The sequence below is a fragment of the Periplaneta americana genome, chromosome 15 (assembly GCF_040183065.1).
Source record: "Periplaneta americana isolate PAMFEO1 chromosome 15, P.americana_PAMFEO1_priV1, whole genome shotgun sequence".
Taxonomy (NCBI): Eukaryota; Metazoa; Arthropoda; class Insecta; order Blattodea; family Blattidae; genus Periplaneta; species Periplaneta americana.
This window is the reverse complement of record NC_091131.1, coordinates 184974627-185001437: the sequence shown is the minus strand read 5'-3', so window position 1 is coordinate 185001437 and position 26811 is coordinate 184974627. Positions and strand designations below refer to the sequence as shown.

At 36.1% G+C, this 26811-nt stretch overlaps 1 long non-coding RNA gene across 1 annotated transcript; it reads left to right on the top strand.

Annotated features, from left to right (window-relative positions):
* The first annotated feature begins 7780 nt into the window (after window positions 1-7780).
* LOC138715574 (uncharacterized) lies at window positions 7781-26503 on the top strand. Its single transcript, XR_011336474.1, has 2 exons — window positions 7781-15158; window positions 20507-26503. It is a non-coding gene; the product is annotated as an uncharacterized lncRNA (long non-coding RNA).
* The last annotated feature ends 308 nt before the right edge of the window (window positions 26504-26811 follow it).

Sequence of the window (26811 nt, the reverse complement as noted above, 5' to 3'; positions counted from 1 at the left end):
TATAAAAGTCTAATTTTGTTCTTGACTCCTTTTAAGTTTTTGTGAATTGCCCACAGTCTCATTTTTACAGCATCATGCCTAGATTTCCAGATATGAACTGTCCATTTGAGAGGACAAGGTGGCTAAAAGGACCTGTCAACAGCTGTCCATGAAGCGGCATTGAAGTTGCTGTCCTCTTAGAGGACGCAGTGAATGAAAGGGTTAATTATTTATGTTATTCTTAATTCAAATTGTTAGTAAGCATATAATGGACAAATGCATGGAATTCCAAAAAGAAATATGAAGAAAAATTAAAATAATATTGATAAATCAACAATGGAGTAATTCTATTACTCCTCTGGGTAGCAGGAGGGTTAATGAAGGACTTAAACAAAATACAAAAGTATAATAATTTTAATAGAACATTCAATCTTACATTTAGAATTCGGACACTTTTTCTGTGCGTTTTCTGACTGTTAGTTAATGGAGTAAATTGTGTTAAAAGACAGAGCAAAAGGTTCTGCGCATGCGCAGAACACCACCTGCACTACTACATTTCCAAAAAACTTTAATTTTTCTCTCTGAGTAAAGAATGCATCTGCCTATCATGTTCTAAAAAGCGTATATTTCCTACTTCTGTTGTGTTTATTTAATTTGTGGGGATAACGCAATAATGTATTTCTGTATTACGCTGTGCTAAGTAGGCCTCCTTGAACTTATATTTTTGTAGTGAGTTATAGCGAGGCAATTTCACACCACTCTGGCATCGGCTGAATGCACAGGTTATGTGTTAGAAGTCTACAAGTAGGTATTCTTATTTTCTACCAATACATAAAAGGTTAAGTAACACCATAAAACACTATTTTTTAAATGTAGAAATCATGAAAATCCATAACCACATCTTGGCAATTAGATGTACTTGATGCTAGAAAAATTTGGGTTTGAACTGAGTGTAATCAGTGCAGTGCTTGGACAAAGTCAGGAGAATTGAAGGAATTTTCTTAATATGGTAATGGGCATTGTGGTGGATGAACATTACAGTATGATGTTGAGAACAAAATATATACTGTAAACTGTAGAAAGAACTGGATGGCATGTTTGGAAACACTGCTTCAATTCCACATCAAGTAAACATTTATAATAGCATGTTGGACTTTGCTCTGTGTTATGGATGAACATTGCTACATCTTTAGCTATAAAGTTCCCGAAGATCTGGCATTCATCCTCTACATGTTGCCTTGCTGCAGATGCCATCAGAATTTCAAATATGCCATATTCAGTCCCTATTCCTCGAGTCTTCGTTTTTTAGACATGAAAGGTGGAGATGAAGGTGTATTGTCTTTATCATTGTTGTTCTTTCCGTTTCTTTTTTAAAAGCAATGGAAATCAGGGAAATTTGAGGGGTCCACTCTGTATTATTCTATCTGTGGCATTTGAAGAGTCAACTTAAAAAAAAACTTTTATTCATTTGGAACAACTGGATAATGCCTACCATACAGCAGTGCCAACTATGCTCGCCATTAGAGGAGGGGCTCACGACAGGAAAAACTTGGCTGTGAGATCAAACTGCGCATGCGTGGACTTCTCTTGTAGTGCTAGCGCGATACTTACCTGGATTTATTTTCGCGTGTACATTCCAAATCAAATGAAGAAACCTTTGTACTACACATCTTACATATACGAAGGTTAGGTTTGGTTAGTTTAGGTTTTTATTAACCAAGTCCGCGCATGCGTAACTAAATTTCACAATCAAGTTCTTCCTGTTGTGAGCTGCATGTGTCATTAGTGACCAGGCCATACTAAGCCATGTGAAACAAAAGAGAATCGAAATGTTGCTAGTAAAATTGGTGATGATATTTTTGAATAATTGCCTGCACTTGTTAAATGTAAGATCTAGAGTATAATGGCGATTTTTAATACTTACTTACTTACTTACAAATGGCTTTTAAGGAACCCGAAGGTTCATTGCCGCCCTCACATAAGCCCGCCAGCGGTCCCTATCCTGTGCAAGATTAATCCAGTCTCTATCATCATACCCCACCTCCCTCAGATCCATTTTAATATTATCCTCCCATCTACGTCTCGGCCTCCCTAAAGGTCTTTTTCCCTCCGGTCTCCCAACTAACACTCTATATGCATTTCTGGATTCGCCCATACGTGCTACATGCCCTGCCCATCTCAAACGTCTGGATTTAATGTTCCTAATTATGTCAGGTGAAGAATACAATGCGTGCAGTTCTGTGTTGTGTAACTTTCTCCATTCTCCTGTAACTTCATCCCGCTTAGCCCCAAATATTTTCCTTAGCACCTTATTCTCAAACACCCTGAACCTATGTTCCTCTCTCAAAGTGAGAGTCCAAGTTTCACAACCATACAGAAGAACCGGTAATATAACTGTTTTATAAATTCTAACTTTCAGATTTTTCGACAGCAGACTGGATGATAAGAGCTTCTCAACCGAATAATAACACGCATTTCCCATATTTACTTATTATAGGGATACGTAACAAGCTGTTTTTTACGGTGATGGGTTGTTAGCCCTTCGCCCAACCCCCAAGCTGGAGGACCACCCCTTATCGGCTGTCCACGACTGCTTATTCAATATATTCGCAGCTACCCTCCATATCTGGAGGCCGTCTCCTCTATCCGCAACCTGAGGACGCGGCGATTTTTAATACACTAAAAGAAAATGCACATTTTCGAAGATATCATAACACTTTACCACAGCGAAATTAAGGAGAAATATTTTCTAATTTAATTTTTTTATTGGGTTATTTTACGACGCTGTATCAACATCTACGTTATTTAGCGTCTGAATGATATGAAGGTGATAATGCCGGTGAAATGAGTCCGGGGTCCAACACCGAAAGTTACCCAGCATTTGCTCGTATTGGGTTGAGGGAAAACCCCGGAAAAAACCTCAGCCAGATAACTTGCCCCGACCGGGATTCGAACCCGGGCCACCTGGTTTCGCGGCCAGACGTGCTGACCGTTATTCCACAGGTGTGGACAAGGAGAAATATGATGTGGTCCAGGGAATATTATTGAAATCAACAGTGTATGTAATTGACATTAATACATTATCTCCTCGTCAAACTCCATCCAACCTTAGCACTGGCAAAGTGTGTAATTAACACTAATGTACTTATCTCCTCATCAAACCTTATCTAACCTTGTTGCTGAAGTCTATTTTATATCATGGAGTGCAGTTTGGTAGCTCCTTTGAACACCCACTTACAGATTTATGACTTTCTACACAAACACCTCTGACCAGTCCATCGTCCCAACATTGCACAGTTGCCACAATCTTGGCGACCTTCGAAATGAGAGGATTCGTGGCCGTCATCCTCGTCTGGGCACCATGTGTTTTGAAGAAAAAACAACGTAATATCACGAGCCGACTGCTCAATGAATACTACAGAATACACTCTCAATTATACTTTCATGTTAACTGATGGGATTCTTGGAATTCAGAAAATCTTTGGCAACTCTGCCTCTACGTGGATTTGACAGGATCCTGTCAATTCTTCTGAACGAGGGTTGTGATTGGTAACTAACAGGCAAAGACAAGATTTTCGTCACAGTAAGAACACATTTATTTATGACAACCAATTAGTAGGGGGCAGTAGAAGGTCTGTCGGCAAAGTCCTTTCTATGAAACTGCACTCCATGGACTATAATAGTGAAGCTCTCTCTCAGTAATGTTGAGAATGAGGGAGCGAACAAGCAAAAAATAAATTTCTCCTGGTAATGACGTCAATGTTGGTAACATTGTGTACTTGATTATCATTGCAATGTCACGTTGAAAGCTGCGGTACCTAATTCTCCAGTTTAGTGATTTATTTTTTTCTGTTGTGATTTAAAATTATTCAATCAGTCATTTGAGAAACTACACATGTTCCTTTCTGCTAGGTTTCAGAAAAGTGTATAAAACTGCCAGCTATAGATGATTTGCAATATTTTTTACTATTCTTAAGAAACTTACCTTGTAACATGAAGGCGCAATGGGGTCCAAAATGTCCAGTGCATGTGTGATTTCTCAAATAAAATATTAGTAGCAAAAAAATCGGTATATTTTGCTTTAAGTACAATACAGTGTTGTTACATTTATATGCCATAATTGAATTATATATTTTAAACTTTCCTTTACAATGCGAAAATGAAAGGCAAAATTCTATACTTTTTGCAGCTACAAACATTCATATATTAAAGCTCTTCAGGTGCTGTAAAAGATTTTGATGTCATCCTCATTGGGAAAATACTTTGTAGCTTTTTTACATCATCTCCAACTCAACATTATATTTTAAATTAGCATATGAATAATTTTGCAACCAGCATACATGTGCTTACTTTTGTCATTATCCCAGTGAATGTACGCATGTTACTTTAATTTACATTATGTTATCTCAAAACCCGAAATCCATCAAAACCAGTTTCAAATAGGCCTAGTAAAAACTAGTTTAAGCAAACAAAGGCATAAACAAAAAGCATATATGTAAAGCTAGTTTTCGCAATGTCTAGCCCAGCTCTGGGCACAACAGGGAAGTGAAACGGAACTCTGAAACCCCTCCCATGTCTTTTTCGCTTACACTGCCTTATAAACAAACACACAGTAGGCGCTATGCATCAGTGATGGATTGCAGGTAACCAGCAAGAGCTGAAAGTTTGTAAAAACTATGACGCCTGCCTTATACAATCTGTCACTGAGCAATGCTTTTCTTCCTGTCTACTCGTCTCAGCCGGGGAAGGTGGAATGGGGAGTTAAGGGGAAATCTGCAATGACTCGATTGAGTTACTAGTGCCCAGGCCTGGTCTACCCTGAACAAACCAAACCGAATCTGTCACTGATTCTAGACCTTATGAAAACTCGCTTTTTATCTACCTACATTTGTTTAAGCAGATCCGCTGAGTTTGCTCTGTGGCAGCATGTCTGCCTTCAGACTAGATTAGCTGGCCTGGGTTCAATCCGGCAGGATAAGAGATTTTCATGTAAAATATCTATCTCTGGATTAGGAAAAATGGCAGTGCACAACTTCTAATCACTAGATTGTGCATCAATATGCCTGGGTTAAATCCCAAATCTCTTCACAGTGCATATGAAGAGAAGACATATGTCACCATTGATAGTAATTAGTCCGTCAGATGGGGATGTTAAGCCTGTCGGCCCCCTTGGTGCTATTCCACAGGAGTAGGCTATGTATCAGCACCGGGTTTCCCCTTATTCCTTCCTCATCTTCATCATCCCCACCCATTCACTACGCTAGCCTACACTTACACACACGCTCACCCTAGTTCACGACATAACTCTTCACATGATACACATCATGTACAGCGTGGCTCACCAAATCAATGTACAAATTGAAAATGGGTCACAGTCCTGCCATCTACCTGAAATATGTGGAAACCGAATCACGCAAGTGAAGTGGGTAGGCATTAGATACACGCACACATTTGAGCTAGTTTTTACTAGGTGAAACTGGTTTTGACGGATTTCGGGTTTTAACAGTACTGGTAACATATACATTTTCAAATTAACATACACATACAGCTTACACAGCATAGATTTACCTCTAATAAATATGGTTTCTTTGCAGGTAGATGAATGAAAGTTATTTAGAATCATATATTCATTTCCTGCTGCCTCTAACTTTTTGCTTTCATTGCCAGACTCTTTCAACCTTCCCTTCTTAATGACTGGTTCAGGAATTTGAAACAATATATTATACGCAACTACCTCATTATACTCACTAAGCTATAACACCAAATACAGGAGACCAGCTGTTACAATATGTTGAAGGAGGGAAATGCATACGAAAATTATTGCTACTTGACACTTTTGTAAGGAAAGTGGCTTGGCTAACTGGGTTGTGACGTCATTGAAGCCGTTTGATGCTCATAGGAACTACCAGTACTTACTAAGTTACGAATTTCACTTAGCACTCTTGTAGGGAAATGCAGAATATGAAATAACTTCATTCTACATTAAATATGAATTGTACTTCTTTGTTTACTTGTTTCCTTGTTTGTTTATTTATTTTTCATTTGGTTCTTTAGCCCTTTTGTAAGGTTAAGTAGGTACGGTACTCAATTCAAAGTGAGTTACCACAGTTTTTTTTTTTTTTTTTCCATAATGAAGGATGGATTCCTTAGCAAAATAATTTCGCGTGGATATCTTTATGAACTTATCATAGGAAATGGAAATTTTGTGCTCACACTAAAATATGTTTAAAATGTGACAGCATCATGCATTATACAAGTTGGTATTTAAATAAAATTGAACTTACAGTGTTTAATCCTTCTCGAGGCTTGTCCTTCCATAGAAACGCCAAAGTCTTGAATACAAATCGTGTATTCTGATATATTATATCATCAGTTCCAATAAATGAAACTTTTGAAATAAAAAATATGTAAAAAGATGGGAAATTTCCTAGTACCCGGTACTCGCTGCATAAGCTGTTAAGTCAGCCATTGTTGTATAATCATAAAAGATGTATATTTGCCCTGGACCAAGAATATATTACAAACTGACTAGAATCACATCCAGTAACAAACTATTAAAATTCTTTCCAGAAAGAAGCCACTGTGTAAACACAAACACGACCTATGTAACAAGTACCAGGTACTAGGAAACTACCACTATATCTAAATACTGGTAGGCCTATATATATCTTTTGGTATATAGTAGGCTATATAGCAATGATGATTTAGTAGAAATTAATATAATGCAATTGAAAGCTATCACATTTTCACATGTCGTGTCATTCAGTCAGATCACTGCTTGTTTAATTTGTCCACAATGTAGAACTGGTTGTTAAATGTTTTAAATTAAAAAAAAATAGCATTTACAGGCTGGAAGAACACTGACAATACGATATTATCAAGCATTTTAATATTGCACAAAACATAATGTAATAGTTATTTAGATACCAATGTCGTAACGTTTTATTTTACAATACGAGATTTTGTCAAACAAGGCTGCAGGCTGAGTTTGATAACCAGTCTACTATTGTAATATGAAGTTACGACATGTGTATCATACAAAGTTTTATCCGCTTTGATAAAAAAAAATAATGTAAAATTGAATACTGTATTATCTAAATGTAAAATTTTTATTGCCAGTTATATACATTTGCTTTGTAGGTGATCGATTCATATAGAGGGCCCTGTACGAGAAACATTTGAAGCTATATACATTTGCTTTGTAAGTGATCAATTTATATAGAGGGCCATGTACAAGAAACATTTGAAGAATGTTATTATTGTCGGTATTGTCACCATGACTATTTATAAATATAAGTGTCAATGGTATTGCATTAACAGCTGTACTGATTTATTAATTCCAACAAAATCGCGACAGAGGTATGAAGAGGAATATAAGAAGTTTGAAGATTGGTGTAAAAAAAAAAAAAGTAGAGAATATTTCTGAAAAGTTTATGCTGGAATATTTTTCAATGAAAAGTGAAAAGAAGAAATCAAATTCTCTGTGGATTCATTATTCTATGCTGCGGTGTACAATATCACTGAAGAAAAACGTGGACATCAGTAAGTAGACACAAATTGTTAGCTTTTTAAAGCAAGAAAGTGAATTGTGAAAATGTTCCTATTAATGTGTATAACAAAAGAAAAGCTTACAAAGACAAGCATCCTGCTGCTCCAAAGTTGCACTCGGGCATGGGTTCGATTCCAGCTTGTGCTCATTACTGGTAGTTTTTTCCAAGCTTTCTCCAACCATAAGGCGAATGTGAATGTTAGGTAATCTATGGCGAACCCTCGGCCTCAGCTTGCCACATATCATCACGCTATTACCAATACAATCGATGGCAAATATCCTAGTAGTTAATACAGGGTCGTTCAATAACCAACTAAAAGAATTGCAGAGAGCAATCAGAGTAGTATAATGAAGCATTAATGGTTGAAGTGTTGATCAAAATTTTTTGTGGTGGTGGTAGCATTATGTGTAAGAAAAGTAAATAGTTGGTGTACTATGGTTGATGTTTAAGAAAGTTAATATTGTGCTAATAGTACCTCCCTCATGCCAATAACTCTGCTACAGAAAAGAATAATAAAATTATGCCTTAATAAACTCTTGATTATCCTTCAGAACTGTTGTATTCAAGATTTAAAGTATTTGACTTGCATCATATTTATAACAAGATGTATTACTGAATTTCGTACATAAAAACCGAAATATATTTAATTTATATTCACATAAATATAAAACCAAAAGCTCAGAAAACACATTATGCTTAACAGAACCTAAATGTATCATAGCTGTAGCATATAATCACAGTAGCAACTTCAGTCCAAGGCTTTATAACATGATAACTTAATAGCTAAATTCTCAAATATACAATTTACTAATACTCCTTATTTAAAAAAATCAATTAAAAATTGCTGTTTAGAGAGAAAATTTAAGGTTCAATTATTGTAATATGTTTTTCTTCTTCTTTTTTCTTTTTCTTTTTTTTACTTTTTACTCTGTTATTTAATAAAATATCTTATGTGGAATGCCCTCTGAGCACAAGTATGGAACTTACTCTCTCTGGGGATGTTAGAATGTTTTTATATAAAAAAAGCAATATGTATCTTTGTTCTACGAGGGCTATTCATAAAGTAGCCATTTATTTCTTTACAAACCTGTGAATGACGTTACAAAATTGGGTTACAATACGTTTGAAATTATACACTCTAATTTATTTTTCCACACAGTTTCCAGTCACATTGAGACACTTGTCGTAGCATTTGACGAGCTTTGAAATTCTGCAATTGTAGAATTTGGCCAACCTACAACGCTGGTTTTCAACTCTTCGTCATTGTCAAAGCGCTTCGAGCCAAGCCACGTTTTCATGTGCATGAAGAGATGGTAATCGCTAGGCACCAAATCTGGGCTATAGGGAGGGTGATCCAATACTTCCCAGTCGAACTCTTGCAGTTTGGTCGCAGTACGACACGCTCTATGTGGCCGGGCGTTGTCATGCAGGAAAATCACCCCAGAGCTCAACATGCCACGATGTTTGTTTTAAATTGCCCTTTTTAAGTTTGTTAGTGTATTACAGTAACGCTCAGCGTTAAAAGTGTCATTCCTCTCCAAGAACTCCACTAGCAAATTTCCTTTTCTGTCCCAGAAGACAGTTGTCATAAGTTCCCTTGTGGAAAGTGTTTGACGACACTTTGTGGATTTTATCGGGGAGTGAGTATGGCCCCACTGCATTGATTCAAGTTTTGTTTCTGCATTCACATACAGCACCCAAGTCTCATCTGTTGCCCTCTTCTGCTGAGCCTTTTGTTCCTCAGGAGTTTAGGCATCCATCTGGCAGAAAGTTTCCAGTAGCCCAAATCTTCGGTAATCACTTTGTACCCAAGAGTACGACTAATCTGTGGAAAATCCTCACTAAGCTCTGACATGGTAAACCTGCAGTTTGCTCTAACCTTTTCGTCAACGAATCAGATCTGCATTCACGATACTCGGTCGACCACTTCTCTCTTCATCATGGACATTGGTTCGCCCATTTTTGAACATATGGGACCATTGTCTTACACCACCTTCACTCATTACGCCTGGCCTATAATCTCCACAAAATTGGCGATGAATTTCACTGGCTTTACAGTTTTTAGCCACAAGAAATCTTGTTACAGAAAGTACCTCACACCTGGCGGGACTTGCGATTGCAGCACACATTTTGACAGGAACAAAGGCACGACCTTGACTCTACCGCTGCTTGACGCGTACTGCTTCAAGGTACACTCCACTGCAAGAGCGGCACCACTGTCTCTGTTGTTACGCACGCTATATGAAAACGGAAGTTACTTTATGAATAGCCCTCATAGCAGTAAAGTATTATTATTATAATATTGTTGTTTCAGTACATCACTGCCACTTCTTTTGAATGCCATAGTGTATTTTTGGTCTAGAGTAGGGTGACCAGATTTACAAAATAAAAAAGCGAGACATTTATTAAAGTTGACATGAATCAACATTTTATCTAAACATTCATTATTAGCCTACTTGTGTTTATATAATGTCAGTGAGCAATAAGGTCCAGTTTTATTTATTTTAAAGTAATAAATACTACACTGTTTACAATAACTAGGCTATAATAATTGTTGTTTTCTAAGGCCAGACGTTTGACAATAAAGTCATTTGACCTCTTGCACTCCAATATTTTTCAAAGATATTATCATGGCCAGCCACTGAAGCACAGATTTTGAGGTGTTCCGAATCCATTTCTTGGTTTGAGTTGCACAATGGGCAGTTAGGGGACTGATATATTCCAATTCTATCCAGGTGTTTGGCCAAACAATCATGGCCTGTTGCCAATCTAAATACAGCCACAGACGAGTTTCGTGGTAAATCGGGAATTAACTGTGGATTATGTTGCAGAGAGTTCCATTTTTTCCCTTGAGATTGTGTTATCAAATTTTGTTTGTTGAAGTCTAAGTATGTAGATTTAATAAATCTTTTCACAGAGTAATATGTAGAGTTAGTAACAGGTCTGTAAGTAGCAGTGCTGCCCTTCTTTGCTAATGCATCCGCAATCTCTTTTCCCAGGATTCCACAATGGGATGGTATCCATTGGAATACAATTCTTTTATTGAGTGATATTAATTGAGAGAGCATTTTAGTTATTTCTGCTGTTTGAGATTAAGGTGTGTGTTTAGAGACTATGATAGAATAGCTGTTTTGGAGTCTGACAAAATAACTGCATTCTTAAATTTATTGATGTGGCATAGAAGATTCCCGAGACTTTCACTTATTGCAGTGATTTCTCCATCAAAACTTGTTGTTCCATACCCAAGAGATCTATAAAGTGAGAAGAGTATGTAATAGAGTAGTATGGATACTTGGCTTAAGTCACTGTTGACAATTTATTTATGTGGCAGCTAGTCTGAATTAAATAGGTTAACTTATCTGTTTAAAAATACTTCAGATTAATTGGACCTTACAATTATATTCATGTCACTGTATTCTGAACTTGTTTCGTGAAAAAATTTTTTGCCTCACAGTGGTGATATTCAAGAAATTTAACACCAGTTCACTCATGTGTACCTATGTTAAACATATACGGTATATGTCCATGGTAATTGCAAATATTACTGAGAAATAATAAATATTTTAACATTCTCTATGAAGATCAACTGTACAATCTGCATCATATTTCTTTGATGAGTGAATTTGCTGTAGAAGTGTTGGCTTTTCCTTCAAGAAACTATAAAAGTCCATGCAAGACACATTTTTGAAATTACATTTTGTGATTATGGTTTTAACTGGAAACTGATTCCTTTCATCAGACCAAATTGAATTCAACAACGAAAACACTCTTTCTGATGATGCATTGGTACCAGGTATTCCTAACACAAAACTTACAATCTGAATTATGTTTGTAAAACTAAGTTAATGTATTTATCTTTCATAATAAAATGAAAGAAAAATAAATATCTTAATGATAATTTAGGGAAATGCGATGCCATTTAAAAAAACGAGACATTTGGCGCACCGGGCATACTTTTCTCGGGACAGGGGACAAGAAGCTGAAAAAAGGGACAATCCCGTTAAAAATGGGGCGTCTGGTTACCCTAGTCTAGAGAAAATATTAATACTTTCTTACGAAAACGTTCCAATTTTTTACGAGTATTACTGTAAAAGAAGTGTATTTTCCCTGGACCAAAAATACAATATGGCATGCTAGAAAGTGGCAGTGATGTGCTAAACATTTAGGGCCGTATTCCATCGTTTTTCGTATTCGTAAATCAGTGTTAGCGATATGATATGATTTGAATTCTGTACAAGTAACCAGTGGATAGCCGGGGCTAGCTTAGTTCGCTCATAGTGCATGGTGCGAAATGTCTATGAATATCATCCATATTGTTAAACTAACTTGATGTAACAGTAGATGATAAAAAGTACTCTGCATATATATTCTATACTGGTACAAGCGTGATACATTGCGATTTTCCTTTATTTATAGCTGCTTATTATTACCTTATTTACTATTTTTTATAATAAAATTTTGAAATTTGTAGTTATTAGGAGAGAGAACCAAAAATGATAGGAAATTAGAATATCACCACTGCATTTATATATATCTGCTTTCGTTATTCCTGTGATTTTCTTTAGTTTTGCTTTCTCCTCTCAGAGAGATGGAAGAATGACGGTCATTTTCTTGTGGTACTATTCCTCAAAGTTTTGTTGGAATGCCTTAAATATTTTGCATTCTACAGAATTTCTTTTATTATTCATTAAAGTGTGTTGTATTTTGTTCAATGCATTCTATGTTCACTGTTGATGAAGACTGAAATAAATGTTATATGCACAACCACACTTAATGCAGTTCGAGCATGCTAAACCTCTTTTGATGTCACGGCAAAAAACCGACAAGCTATGGAACACAGCAGTTCAAGTAAGACAGGATACACACCAGAGGTGGTTCCTCGGGGGAGGGAAGGGAGGAACATCCTCCTCACATTTTTCTTCTTTCGAAAGTAAATACCAAATAAAATATGTGCCTTGAAATTCAAGGAAGATTCGATAATTTTTAAGTTCACAGCTATAAGAAAACCTCGGTTGGTCGAGTTTTAAACGATGCGCGCTCAAGTGCTGCTAGAAACTGTAAGAAAGGTGCGAGATTGTTTGTGTGGAGGAAAGCCAAGCCATTCCTCCTTTACTGCAGTTAGCACACATAGACAACAGCGCACTAGTGGCCAGAGAAACAAGCAGAGTTTTAAAGTGAGTAAATGAACGGAGAGGGAGGAGATCCTCCTCTGAATCAGTCATGGGTGGGAAATAGAAACCGACTGGTCGTGCAGCAAGCTCGCTATCGCTGCCATCTAACGATCTTGCATTCAACCAGACTATAACACATCTAGGAGGAGGCACAATAATACAGTTTTAACGCAACGCTATGAAAGACACCGTATAAACTTTTTTCTAAAATTATAAATCAGAAATATTATTCATTGCACTTTATATAGGCTACTATTCATGGTTTGAAACTTTCAAGGATATTTCAAAGTTAAAGTCGTGTTTATATAAAACAGAGAGGAAGTTAGTTCTACGTTGGTATCACAGATCTTTTTGGCCCCTGAAATTCACTTCTATTCATGTTTACTAGACAGGGCAACAGCCAAGTTGTCAGTTTTGTACAAATATATTTGAAATTGAAAGTAGGTACTCCAAACTACATTATTTTTAACATAAAAAATTGGCCACCAGCAACTTTGAACACTAATGGTAGTATGACTTTACAAGAACTGATATTCTTCAAAAGCATGTGATACTGAACTTGTAAAATGTACATGTGGCAACACAGACCACGTGGGTGGGTGCAGTGTTCTCGCTTTCCTCAGATTATTTCCCATTCCCATTTCCGTGGTTCCGATTACGTGTTAGTAGCTAGTCTCTTCCAACACGTGTGATGCTGTAGTGTGCTCGAAAAATGCTGCGAGGTGAATTTCCTTGTAATTGTTAATTTGTGCAATTATTCAACAATGAATGGAAGTGAAAACATTATATTTTATGGAAAATTTAGGAAACTCAGTTTACAAGAACAGATTATTGCTATACAGAAGGGAAGGCCAACCCCAACCCTACCTGGTCTTACATGTGTGCATGTTGGCTAATTTGTAGCATGTTTCATTCAAGAAGGTGTCATTTCGTCCTGTTACCTTCTTTCCTCTTCTTAAGAAATACGCAGGAGCCGCCACTGATACACACCAGTCGATACAGACACATGAAGCAGTATGCATGGAACATTAAGCATGCATCAAAGAATAAACGAACGCCTTTAGGTGCTACTAGTCAGGCCAGATAATGCAAGACACAGGCAACATAATGCATGTGCCTTGCATCATAACCAAGATAAAACATGCTGATTCTTTGTGTCGTACTTCATGCAACCTGGCCACTACAGCCCAGAGTTCAGTTGTCAGTGTACACTTTCTGATCATGATGGACTACCAGAAATAATGTGATGGAGAGGTATCCAGTTATTTACGACTGTACAGGAGCAGATTATTCAAAGAAGAATCTCAGAGATAAAATTTGGGCGGAGATAGCTGCAGAAATGAAACATAAACTGAAATAGGATTGTCCGGGAAAGTAGCTATTTAGTTCTCGTACATGTATTATTCATTTATTTATTTGTTTTAAAATATAAATCTCCACTTAAATATAAATATCCCACTTCATAACAAGTTTTATTAAGTCACTGGGAATTAATTGTCAAGGAAGAGCTACGCTACACTTAAAAAAATAAGAAACTGACCTATCCCTCATATAGACATTTTCATCTGTAGGTCGGTCACCATATGGTGTGTGGAAATCATTTCGAACTACTGTGGCATCAAAGTCTGGAATATTTTCCACTGTAGGTTGTCACATTTTTCTTTCTCTTGTTTTCACAAAGTTGTACAGAATACGTGCACACTTGATAATGATACCAATTGACAGTTAAATGCTGTGTCCAGGACTTTAAATTTAGAACATAACATCCCAAATGCACATTCTACATTCTACGGGATAGCATATAGTGAACAATTCGTCGCTCCTTTGTCAATATGATCTTGGGCAATGACCACATCATATGCTTCAACAAGGGAAATGTCTCATCAGCGAAATAAAAAGAAAGTTTAGTTTATCTTGTGTTCGTAATGGGCAGCACAGCACCAACTAGTGCTGCTAACTCTCCCGTATTTAGCCCCAATTTTTAACAGTCTCCCAACTTCCGTATTTTTCTTCTCTTCGATCCTTTTTGTCCCCTATTTTTGCATAATATAAAAATTTATTTGAAACATTTAATTTTTATATGGTTGAAGGTGGTTTATATGATGGATTCTGTTGTTCCAGAGCTGCACTGAAATGTGCAGCTAAGCTTATACAAAGTGTGTTTTCTTTTATGAACAGTAAGTGAACATATATATATATACATACATTCATATATGAGGTCTCGCCATCCTCACTGAATAATCGAGACTACTATTTTTTGTTAGTAGTCAACATGTAGATACCTATTAATTTTGAGAAAAATTCGTTCCAGCACCGGGAATCGAACCCAGGGCCTCTCAACTCTGCGTGCTGAGTGCTCTTTCCAACTGAGCTATGCCGGGACACGATCCACGGTGCCAGCCAAACTCTCCTCATTATATCCTCAATGGCCTACTACCTGCATTTTAGACATATACCGGTAAGTCATATATGCAGGAGCACATATTTAAATGACTTTATGGCCAATTTTAACAAGCTTGTTAACATTGATATATACCTATACTCACATATGAAGTCTTGCAATCCTCAGATGTTCGAAAAAGGAGTGCGACACTTTAATCAAATCAGAACTGCAAATCACAGTCAACTTCAATTACTCAGGTAGGAAATTTTTACAATTTGTTTGAAACTATTACGCTAGGTAAAATATCTCAAAATACTTTAATTTAAGCCTAACTGCCAAAATGTAGAATAAAATTGTTTTTAGTGCTGCTAACTTAATTTAATAATTTTTCAATTTTTTATGTCAAATATTTAGACCACTTAGTCTCCCGTATTTTCTTCAAAAATAGTTGGCAACCCTAGCACTAACAGTATTTCTACCCAAGTCTTCAACAGAAGTCAGAGTGAAATACTCATACATGTTTTCCATCTATTAGGAATATTCACAATTTGTCGCATCTTCAAATAATTCTTTGGACATTCTGTAATATTCTGTGAATCTGTCTGGATGCTGTGCTAACTCTACCAATAAAACACTACAAGCACCATGATTTTCAACGTTTTGGACCAATGAATCCAAAACCTACGCCTTTATCTTCACATTCTTATTATTGACAATAGCAGATCTTCATCATCCAATTACTCCATACTGAATGACTCATTAGATCAAATAACATGGTGTTATGTGTCACGCTCCTTGTGCCATGCATCATGTTTCTTGCATGACCTGGTGTGTAACGTGCCTAATCGATTTTATTCAAGCTATGAACTCAAGTTGCGCACCCAAATTATAAAGTACAGCCCATATAGGAATGCAGCGGGTTTACAGCATGAGCATCGATTGCAAGTCTGGTTGTAGTGTAATTTACCTCTCTGAATGTTACATATTTTTAAATACGAATGTTGTACTTATATTGTACAGGTAATATATGGTTGTTGGTCCAGTGTCTAGGCCAAGCATGTCAGAAATCAGACACTGAAAGTGCAGTGTATGTGCGCGGAACGCTGGTCTGTACAGATTGCGTCATTCACGTGTTGCTCTTACCAGTTTTTAGCGGGAGGGATGTACAAGAATCTGTTCTGCAATTCTAGTGTTCAATTAAATTGACATTTGGACATAATAAACATACTTAGCAGAGGGTCATTCCACAATAGGTTTCGTTAGTCACAGGACATTCAGAATGTTATGCATCTAAAACTAATAAATATATTCATGTCCTGTTTTTTTAGTTTTATCCAGCTCAAAATCTGCTACTAATTTCATATTAGCTCAATGCAATATCATTATTTACTGAGTAAACATAATAAAATACAGTGTTAGTCACAGGACCACTTACTGTGGAATGACCCCAGAAGGAAAAAGCACAATTATTGTCAGTGTGTATATTTGACAATAATTGTAACACAAGAAACAATAGACTTACTCAGTTACAATTCACAAAGCAGTCATTTGTAAAGAATAATTTATTTACATGATTTGTATACAGTATTTAAGAAAATACAAATATTGCAGTAATTTCGAAACAACAAAAAACGAACACAGTATTTCATTTTACGTAGTAGATACTGATTATTTCAAAGTAATACTCTTTCATTGTTCCTCAAGCATTATTGGGACCATTGGTGCACAAATGTTAAAGAAATATTTTACTCCCAATTACATGCAATAGGACATTGTGACGCTTTTATACTGGAATCATTTCCTTGCTGTATATTAATATAAATTCACGTTATTATTATTAATAAATTGGATAAATTAAGCTTAATTTAAATTTATATATAGTTTATTTGGAAAATGTTGAGAGCAAGTATTAGCAAGTTGGGAGCGTTACTGAATTGAGTTGAAAGAGTACTTCACAGGCTGTGAAGCGAGGACTTTTTCTTTATGTCAGGTTTAAAGATTTATTAACGTAAGTATATTAAGATAATATAGTAACGTGAGATGGAAAATTCGCCATTATGTATTATTTTTCCAGAAAATTTTTGCGCCTTACAAATAGTTACTTTCTTCCTTCCCTTACAACCTCAAGAACCTCACATGTATTCCTCACTATATTCTCATCACTTATCAGCTTATCAAATAAAAGTTGTAAGTCGTCTAACCATTGATGGCTGTGTTAGTACAGACTCCAAAACAACATCATTGTCATGTTTGTCTTGCCGTGAGAGTACTAATTAAGAAATAAGAGCTGGCTAATATATTTTGAGAACTTTACTAATCTGATTTAAATTCTTACATCACTATTAGGTCCACATGATGTGATGAAAGCCTTTCATTTTAAAATAATTACTGTTGGCTGAGGAAAACATTATAACAGTTATGATACATGATTCGTGATTTCTCTTCGTCGTTATATCTGTGGACTCCTCACTTTATTTTTCATAACGCATTCACAATCACAGCTGAATGAGCACCCGTACTGATCTGTGTTACTGAAACAAAAGCTGTTCTGCTACTGCAGGTAATGTACAGCCCTGTCGCGTTCCCCTCCAAGCTGATTCACTCCCTCCAGGTAGGGGAATAGGAACTGCACATCGCACAGAGAAAAGTGCACAAAGTGCGCGACTGCACAACGTGCAGGGTTTTGACATGCTTGGTCTAGGCACTTGATAGTCAATCGTTGTCTTGCACTCCAATATTTTTGTATGTTATCATTTGTTCTAGCAATGCTTTGCATCCCTGGATATGTTTCACGTTCATTTCTTCATTTGCATCACACAATACACGGGCTGATGTATGGCAAATTTCTATCCTGTGCAGGTGGCTTGTCAAATAATCATGACATGACTTGTTATCAACCTGATTTATGTGGCCCTTGAGGGATTATCTCGGGGTTAATCATTCAAAATTTTCAGGTTTTATCATTTGCTCCATCCGAATTTTATTGTTTTGGGCAGATCTGAATTTACTTAGAAGTACTGATTAGAACTGATCGAACTGATTAGTTGTTTTACAGAATAAAATGGAAGTCTGTTATTGGATGGTTGTAAAATTTCAATTCCCTTTTTAGCCAAAATCTGCTGTTTCATTTTCCTTATGTAACAATGGGAAGAAATCAACTATTTTTTTTTTTTCTGTAGTTTAGTTAGATAATGCACTTTTTTTTTTTTTTAATCTTTTATTTCAGCCTTTTTTGTGGTCTGTTGCAAGATTATAGTCTGTATGGCTGCCCTTCAATCTGATAATTAGAATTTATTTAATCTGTATAAGAGATTTTGCAAACATATATGTAAATAGACAGAAATCCATGCAGAGTGTTAGTTGTAAGACCAAAGGGAAAAATACCTTTTTGGAGGCTTAGACATAAACAAGGGAAAAATATTAAAATGGATTTGAGGGAAGTGGGATATGATGGTAGAGACTGGATTAATCTTGCTCAGGATAGAGATCGATGGCGTGCTTATGTGAGGGTGGCAATGAACCTCCAGGTTCTCTAAAAAGCCATTTGTAAGTAATATGTAAATAGCAGTAATTTAAAAATTTATTGTGTATTCTCCTACATAATAGTAAAATCAAAAGACAGGACTTATTCATCCCAGTTTCTGCACCTCTTGAATATGATATAAGAGATTCATCCGTATAAATTTGTCAACACTCCATACGTGTGTATCTTGTCTCAATTGTTTCTATAGCCATAATCTTCAAACCTAGTATATCTGTAGCCTACATATAATATTTGTTTGTAGTTTATAGACATTACTTCAATAGTTTCTTTAAAGCTGTAATGATATGTATTGAAACTCACTTTACAACATTTTGTGGTGTCTAAAAATTGCATTAATATTACTACCAGGATACAAACGAACGTATTTTTCATACTTGTTAATTGTTTCGGAACCCTACATAAGAAGTTGAATGTCTTAAGAGGAATGTGATGAAATAGAATGGTGAAGTGTTTGGCAGCAAAAATGTATATTTTTCTTGTTTTGTTTTTTCCTCCCAATGTATAAAGACCATTATTTCAATATGTAGACAGTGTATATTTCATATGATATGCAAGTACCTTCGTTCCTTCACAGTTTATGACATTGTCACACAGAATATCTGATGTTTCTTTCAAATAATTCACAATTTAATGCACATTAATTTTATCTTCCATTGTTTTATATGAAACTTTTCATAGCCTATTTTGGGAAAGCTATTGATTGAATTCCCAATATGCTCAGTCAGTTTAAGAGAGCAGTGTATTATGATAATAGATGTTTGAAAGAATTTTAGTTTTGTCCTTTAAAGAGAAAATTTGGTACGAACAAATGTAACTTTTTTTCCTCAAAATACAAGGAGAAAATAGGGAATACATAAAGAAAGAAAATACAAGACGATCAAGGTGAAGACAGATGGATGGGCAGGCAGGCAGATAGATTAATTTTTTCCATAATATTCTTACAGTTGCTTTATAGCATAGAATATAGCCTAACATATCCATTTCTTACGTTTAATATATAAAAATGCAAATATAAAATATATACAGAATTAATACCGGTACCTTAATAACAATAATATATTATAGAATGCAATATGTTTACCATTTAATAGTACTAAAATATTTACTCAGTACTGTGAAATGTCAAGAATTCATCTACAGAATAAAATGTGTGAGATATTAAGTAATTTTTTAGTTTTACCTTAAATAGCGCAGTGATTTGGTAATGATTCTTAATGTCTTCAGGAAGACCATTGAAAATTTTATTGCCATGTAACGCACTCCCGCTTGATAGCATGATAAATTTGATGATGGTGTATGAAAATCATTATTTCTGCGGGTATTTGTGCTATGTATGGCTGAATTAGTTAGAAAATTTTCTTTATTACGTAAGAGGAAATTTATTAAAGAGCATAGGTACTGATTTGTTAAGGTCAGAATCTCTCATTTAAAAAAAAATGGTCTATACAATTCTCTAGCCATTGCTCCAACTATTATTCTAATTGCTGAGGAGACAAGGAGAACAAGTGTGGGTTATTTATAATAACAATAATAATAATTATTATTATTATTGATACTAATTTATTTATTTATTGTGGTAAAGTTAAGGCCATCAGGCCTTCTCTTCCACTCCACCAGAACAGTGACAGTTAATTCCAGAGTTAGTCCACTGTTGTAGCTGAGTAGTTAGCGAGTCTAACTCCGAACTCAGCGCGCACGGGTTCGATTCCCGGTCGGGACGAGTTGCCTGGGTAAGGTTTTTACGGGGTTTTCCCCTCACTCCTATAGATGAATATCAGGTAACTTTATCAGGCAATTGGAACCCCACTCAATTTCGCCACTTCCTTTCCTCCCCTATCATTCTTTCATTCATCATCCCATTACTTCTTCTGGTTTTCAGATCGCTCTACAGTGGCCCTCCGAAGCTCCTGGCTCTCTCAACTGGCATCTGTGGATTGTATTCAATTGATGATGGATAGCTTCTGCAACGGAACCTGGGGCAAACCTTCTCTGTGGAGGACTTCTGCCTCGGACCGTTAAGGAAGCCTTGGAGGGGTTGCCGGAGCAGGAGTGGTACATGGACTCTGTTGGCTGTAGTGACCAGTCGTTAAGGGGGTCAAGTGGTTAGGTCAGTGCGCGTAGGGGATTGATCGGTGGGCATGCAACTCATTCCATATAGGGGGTGTACATTAGACCTCAGATCGTAGTGCGTGGGATGTTCCCTCCCTCCCTCCTGACAAGAAAAAAAAAATTCCAGAGTTATCACTCATAGGTACCTCCTGAGGAGAAAGACGTAGTTCTACGTGGACAGTGGATACAAAAGAGAACAAGAGGGCGTATATTCATTCATTCATAGGGTTCTGCCAGGGCCTTCACTATAAGTTCTTTATCAGGACTGGATAGCAGAATCGTGACGTCATACAAACGGGGCATGCTCTGTATGCCATTTCTCTTGGATATATTTAATAGCGGTGCTTGGCATTATTTACTCTAGTTAATAGTAAATTATATTAACAAGACAGTAATCAGCATAATTATTATTTTATCTACTGCTATTACTACTACTACTACTACTACTACTACTACTACTACTACTACTACTACTACTACTACTAGTATTGCTACGTACTGCGGTTGTTAAACAAGCGTTGATTGACTTCTTTTCCTATTGTGGATATATGTATGTTCAGGAGTCTTACATGTCGTACCAACATAACTTACGAGACATTACAAACGTTTCATGCTAGTTTGCAATGTTCCAGCGGCATAAAAATTCGGCCATTTTCATACCTCAGGGAAGTGTGCAGGGGTAAGAAAATGGAGTGTTATGACAGGCTAGGTTAGTTTAGACTTTTATTATGTAAGGCTAGGTTAGTTTAGACTTTTATTATGTCTTACGTACTTATCTGTGACAGGATAGGTTACGGTAGTTTAGGGTTTTGTCATGCCTAGTATAGGCAAATCTGTGTTAGGTTAGTTTAGGCTATTATTATGCTTTGCATATACGAAACTGTGACAATTTAGGTTAGGATAGTTTAGGCTTTGTTATGCCTTGTATAGGCGAATCTGTGAAATGTTAGGTTAGGTTAGTTTAGGATTTTAGTGACAGGTTAGGTTAGGTTAGTTGAGGCCTTTTTATGCCTTGTATAGGCGAATCTGTGAAAAGTTAGGTTAGGTTAGTTTAGGATTTTAGTGACAGGTTAGGTTAGTTTAGGCTTTTATTATGCTTTGCATATACGAAACTGTAACAGATTAGGTTAGGATAGTTTAGGCTTTTGGGATGCCTTGTATAGGCGAATTTGTGAAAAGTTAGGTTAGTTTAGGATTTTATTATGCTTTGCATATACGAAACTGTGACAAGTTAGGTTAGGATAGTTTAGGCTTTTGTTAAGCCTTGTATAGGCGAATCTGTGAAAAGTTAGGTTAGGTTAGTTTAGGATTTTAGTGACAGGTTAGGTTAGTTTAGGCTTTTATTATGCTTTGCATATACGAAACTGTAGCAGATTAGGTTAGGATAGTTTGGGCTTTTGTTATACCTTGTATAGGTGAATCTGTGACAAGTTAGGTTAGGTTAGATTAGTTTAGGATTTTAGTGTTAGGTTAGGTTAGTTTAGGCTTTTATTATTGTCAAGATGAAGGTGAAAGCGATTGAGTGTGGCCCCCTTGAACACATAGTGATTTTTTTGTTTTCTATGTTGGCAGTTCAAATCTGTCTATGTCTATTTCAAATTCGGCGGAAATCATTCAAAGCTCGTTTCTTACTACTGTTAGTACAGAAAAACGACAGGAATGCGCAGTTCTCTAAAGAAGTAGAATCAGTAAAGTTATTCATCAGATGTCATTTAAATACACACTGTTACCGGTAGCCTACCTGTTTTTTTTTATGAAAGTCTGCACTTTTCTTTTTGTTCCTGACGCACCGGCAATACTATCTTGTTTAATTGTAGAATATTAACCAATATAGTTGTGGCTCTAGAAACTAGCATACTTGTGGAATGTTCGCATCACACAGTGTAAAGTCACCACTATTACTAACACTTTCACATTGTTCACGTATTAATGTTTTTTAAGTCCCTATTTACACTTGCTATTTGTCGCGCAACATCAAGCGCTTTCTGTCGGCTATATGTAGCATCACCATTTACACATGGCAGATTTTTCGTCCACAAGTCGACGCAAGTTGTTGCGCTTTCTGTCGGCTAAATGTAGTATCACCGTTCACTCTTGGCAGATTTCTCGTCTGCTACCAAGAGGGCTTGATTGAAGGCCTCTTGTCTGCTACTCGAGGCTAGTTGAGCTCGAGCAACGTGTGAATGATGTGGTGCAGGGGCGTATTTTGCGGGCTACCGGCGGTAGCCCAAGGAAATTACAAAAGAAAAAGTTTATAATATAACATAATGTAATAATTTTGTATTATTAGTTTTACCATAGTAATTAAAATTAAAGTAATTGTTAGATATATTTTGTGTAATAATAGGGTCAGCGGTAGCCCAAACCCTTTAACCAGTATACGCCATTGATGTGGTGAGCCTTTTAAATGAACAAAATGGATTTTAACAACAAAAAGTAGATGTTTTAGCTTCTGCAGGTTCAAGTGTTTTGTTAGCTTGCACTAATGAGAAGCCAAAAAAAAAAAAAAAAAAAAAGAGAGAGAGAGAGACTGGGAAAGGAGATGGAGGTCCAGAAGGCAGGAGAAAGGGTTATTCCATGTTCTCAGTAAAGATTTCAAACTGGAACAAAATTGTCCAATAGATATTTATTACATTAAAATGAATTGAAAGTTTAATTTTTTTTCTTGCATATTGACTCGTGATGTTCTTTATTTTTGTTTTGATGTCGGAGGGAATAGTATTGGGACGAACAGACAAATTTTTACAAATAAACTCCAGTGCATTTTCCCTTCAAATCCTATTGTGATAGTCCTTATTTCTGATGTCATAAAAGTATGGAAATTTCTCGTAAAGCTTGATTAATTTCATTACTTGGTTTTTGTTCCACTGTGACATGATGCTACAAAGCGCGCGGAAAGAGAGAAACAGCTGATCAAAAGTTGTCTGCTACTGCTTTTCCGAACCATGTTTGGGTCCTGTCGCGTCAATTCGGCTGTCCCACCTAGGAAATGTCGCACAGAAATAGAAACAGCTTCTACTCAGCAGATGTCGAAAGGAAAGGAACGAAATCCGTACTGCGCATGCGCCCGCGCTGTAAGTCGAACGACAAATAGCAAGTGTAAATAGGGACTAAGAGATGCCTTTGACATGGATAAATATATAATAGGATGCGAAACTGCGGTCAGCACTATCTGGATTTGGGAGTTTGAAACAAGCCCCTACAGTCTCGGCTGCGCGAAACGAGGAAACCGGGGCAAATTGAACGCTGCGCTTGCCGCCATATTGTTGGAGAGCAGACAAATAATAGCAGTGTGTAAATCACGCAATTTAACGCTGTGATGATCTAAAATTGACATATTATGGCCATTTTCGACGTTTAACGTAAAATTAGGACGAAATAAACATATTCAAAGTTTCATCGATATGTGTTAGAACATTAAAGAAAAGAAAATACGTATGCAGCAATTTATAGAAAACATACTGATACATCCATAAATAGGCCTACACAATACACATTATAGATTGTACAATTTTACGATAATCAGCAAATTGTTAGGTTTCAGAGAATCTAAAATTATATTAACATATTAACTCTTAGATCGCAAGACATAAATATATGCACCTTGATTACACAAGTTCTTGTTATAATCAAATTCCTAAGTGAAATAAATATGCGATAATCAGTATAGACTTGTTGTTAAGTTTTAGAGAATCAAAAATAAATTATTTTACCGGTACTTTTAGACCACAGGACATAGGTAATCTGGCAAAATATAATATGCGAAGGTAGCCAAATTACATTGAATTCATTCTTCAATTAATAAAGGGAATGCTATCAATTATAAAAAGTATCGGTACCTAATACATTGCAAACAATAGGTAACGTGAAGACCTAAAAACTAAACAATCACTTTATGCAAGATAAAAAAAAACCACATACTTTTTATGTGTGGATTTTTTACAAATTGTATTTTTATTTTAAATAAATAAAATAGATATATTATCATTGCTTGCGGAGTGATGGTACATAATTTTTATGCACATATGCAATATCAATAAGATGCCATTCCTTGCTTTTGTTAATAAAATATATCCGGCAAAATGTAAAAGAGTTATTTATAGGTGAACTCTGAATCATAAATTCACAAAGGAGGCTTAGCTATTATAGCTATTAATTTATTTATTATCTGTATATTTATTTATCCATATATGGATCTTGAATGAAAGTTTATTATCTTGCAGATAAATTCATTTACATAATAAAAACAAAAAGTTATCTTTCCACTAATGTTTTAACATCTGATGTGTAAGTTTAAATAATTCACTCAGTGGGATTTCTCTACAGTCTGATATACCTGTACTAACAATTAAGTGTTCTTTATTGTCGTAAACTACTGATTGATTTTTAATGATATTGATATTGTAACAACAAAGATAATATTATATCGTACCTTTTGCAAATAGCTTGGAAAATTAAACAGGGATGGTATTATCGCCGCGCTCTCATGGTTAACATTCGGCAGGTCTTTGAGCGGCCTCATGCGCTCGGCAGGTCTTTGAAATTAATTGTATTATTGTTTTCAATTTCTTGTGTCGCCGCTCCAATCACTCACCTCAATTTCAATAATGCAACCAATAAGCTGCTTCAATTATTATTAAATGACACTTAACTTGTCTAATCCACGTAGACTAAACCCGAGGTTGCAATGTCTTGTGCTGAGGACGAACATTAAGGTATGTGATTAAAAATTATTATTAAAGAGTTATTATTAAGAGTTAAGAAAGCCAACGTACTCGTATATGAAATAATAATAATAATAATAATAATAATAATAATAATAATAATAATAATAATAATAATAATAACAATAATAGCCATTTAACAATATAACAAACTAGTGCTTATTCTTATCGAGAAAGTATACGTGACAACGTGACGCTTAGAGTGAAACCTACAGAGCAACAATCGGTCGGCAAAATTATTTTTTAAACCACACCGCACGTTATTGTATGATGCCGACATGTTAAGCATGAGTCCGCGGCGATAATATATCATCTTTCAAAATTATATTGCCTTTACTTTCACACTATTCACTAAAAACACCCGAGACAAAACAAAGGAGTCGACCTGGTTGGCGAGTTGGTATAGCGCTGGCCTTCTATGCCCAAGGTTGCGGGTTCGATCCCGGGCCCGGTCGATGGCATTTAAGTGTGCTTAAATGCGACAGGCTCATGTCAGTAGATTTACTGGCATGTAAAAGAACTCCTGCGGGACAAAATTCCGGCACATCCGGCGACGCTGATATAACCTCTGCAGTTGCGAGCGTCGTTAAGTAAAACATAACATTTTTTTTTAACAAAACAAAGGACAAGTATGACAATCGTGTTTACCGCTCTATTTCTACCAGTAGCATGGCGGCGTAAACATGCGCAGACTGGTTTCAATTTTGGAGAGCACACCAGCGCTCTGTGTGAGTCTAGTATACTATTATAACGTCTTTGGTTTGAAATAAGGTGATCAGCGCCCAACGTCGTAGGTGGTGAATATTAGAACTACGTGTTGGGTACATTATCGGGAGTTCTCTACTTATCCGTTCGAGATATTGCTGTACGGGAGAGTCGAAGATGAAGATGGCGGACTGAAACTTGCTAATAAGTGAACATAAAGTGATACGTGTGTGTATAAGCAGTGTATGTTAAACAGTGATGTTTATGGACGTTGTAAAATAGTGTTGTTGAATGTATTGTAAAGTAATAGTAATATAATAAATTGAACTATCTAAGTAGTTCTTGCAGACTTTTCCATACCCAAAGAATACAATCCCAATTATCTAACCTTTTGCTTTATTTTTTGTCTGTCTGGTTATATTTTAATCGGGTAGTGTAAAAAAAATCGTCTCTTTTATCTTCCTGTTGGCTCCGGTAAGAATTTTCAGTAGAATATGCTGTGAGGAATAAAACCGTAAATGTTTTATTTTAAATTGGGTTAGTTTTGAATATCGATGAGGGTGGGAGGGAATACTTTCTGCACAGTTTAACATTATCGTCACCAGATGCGCTGCTAAATGCATGGAGTAATTACTCTTTTCGCTAC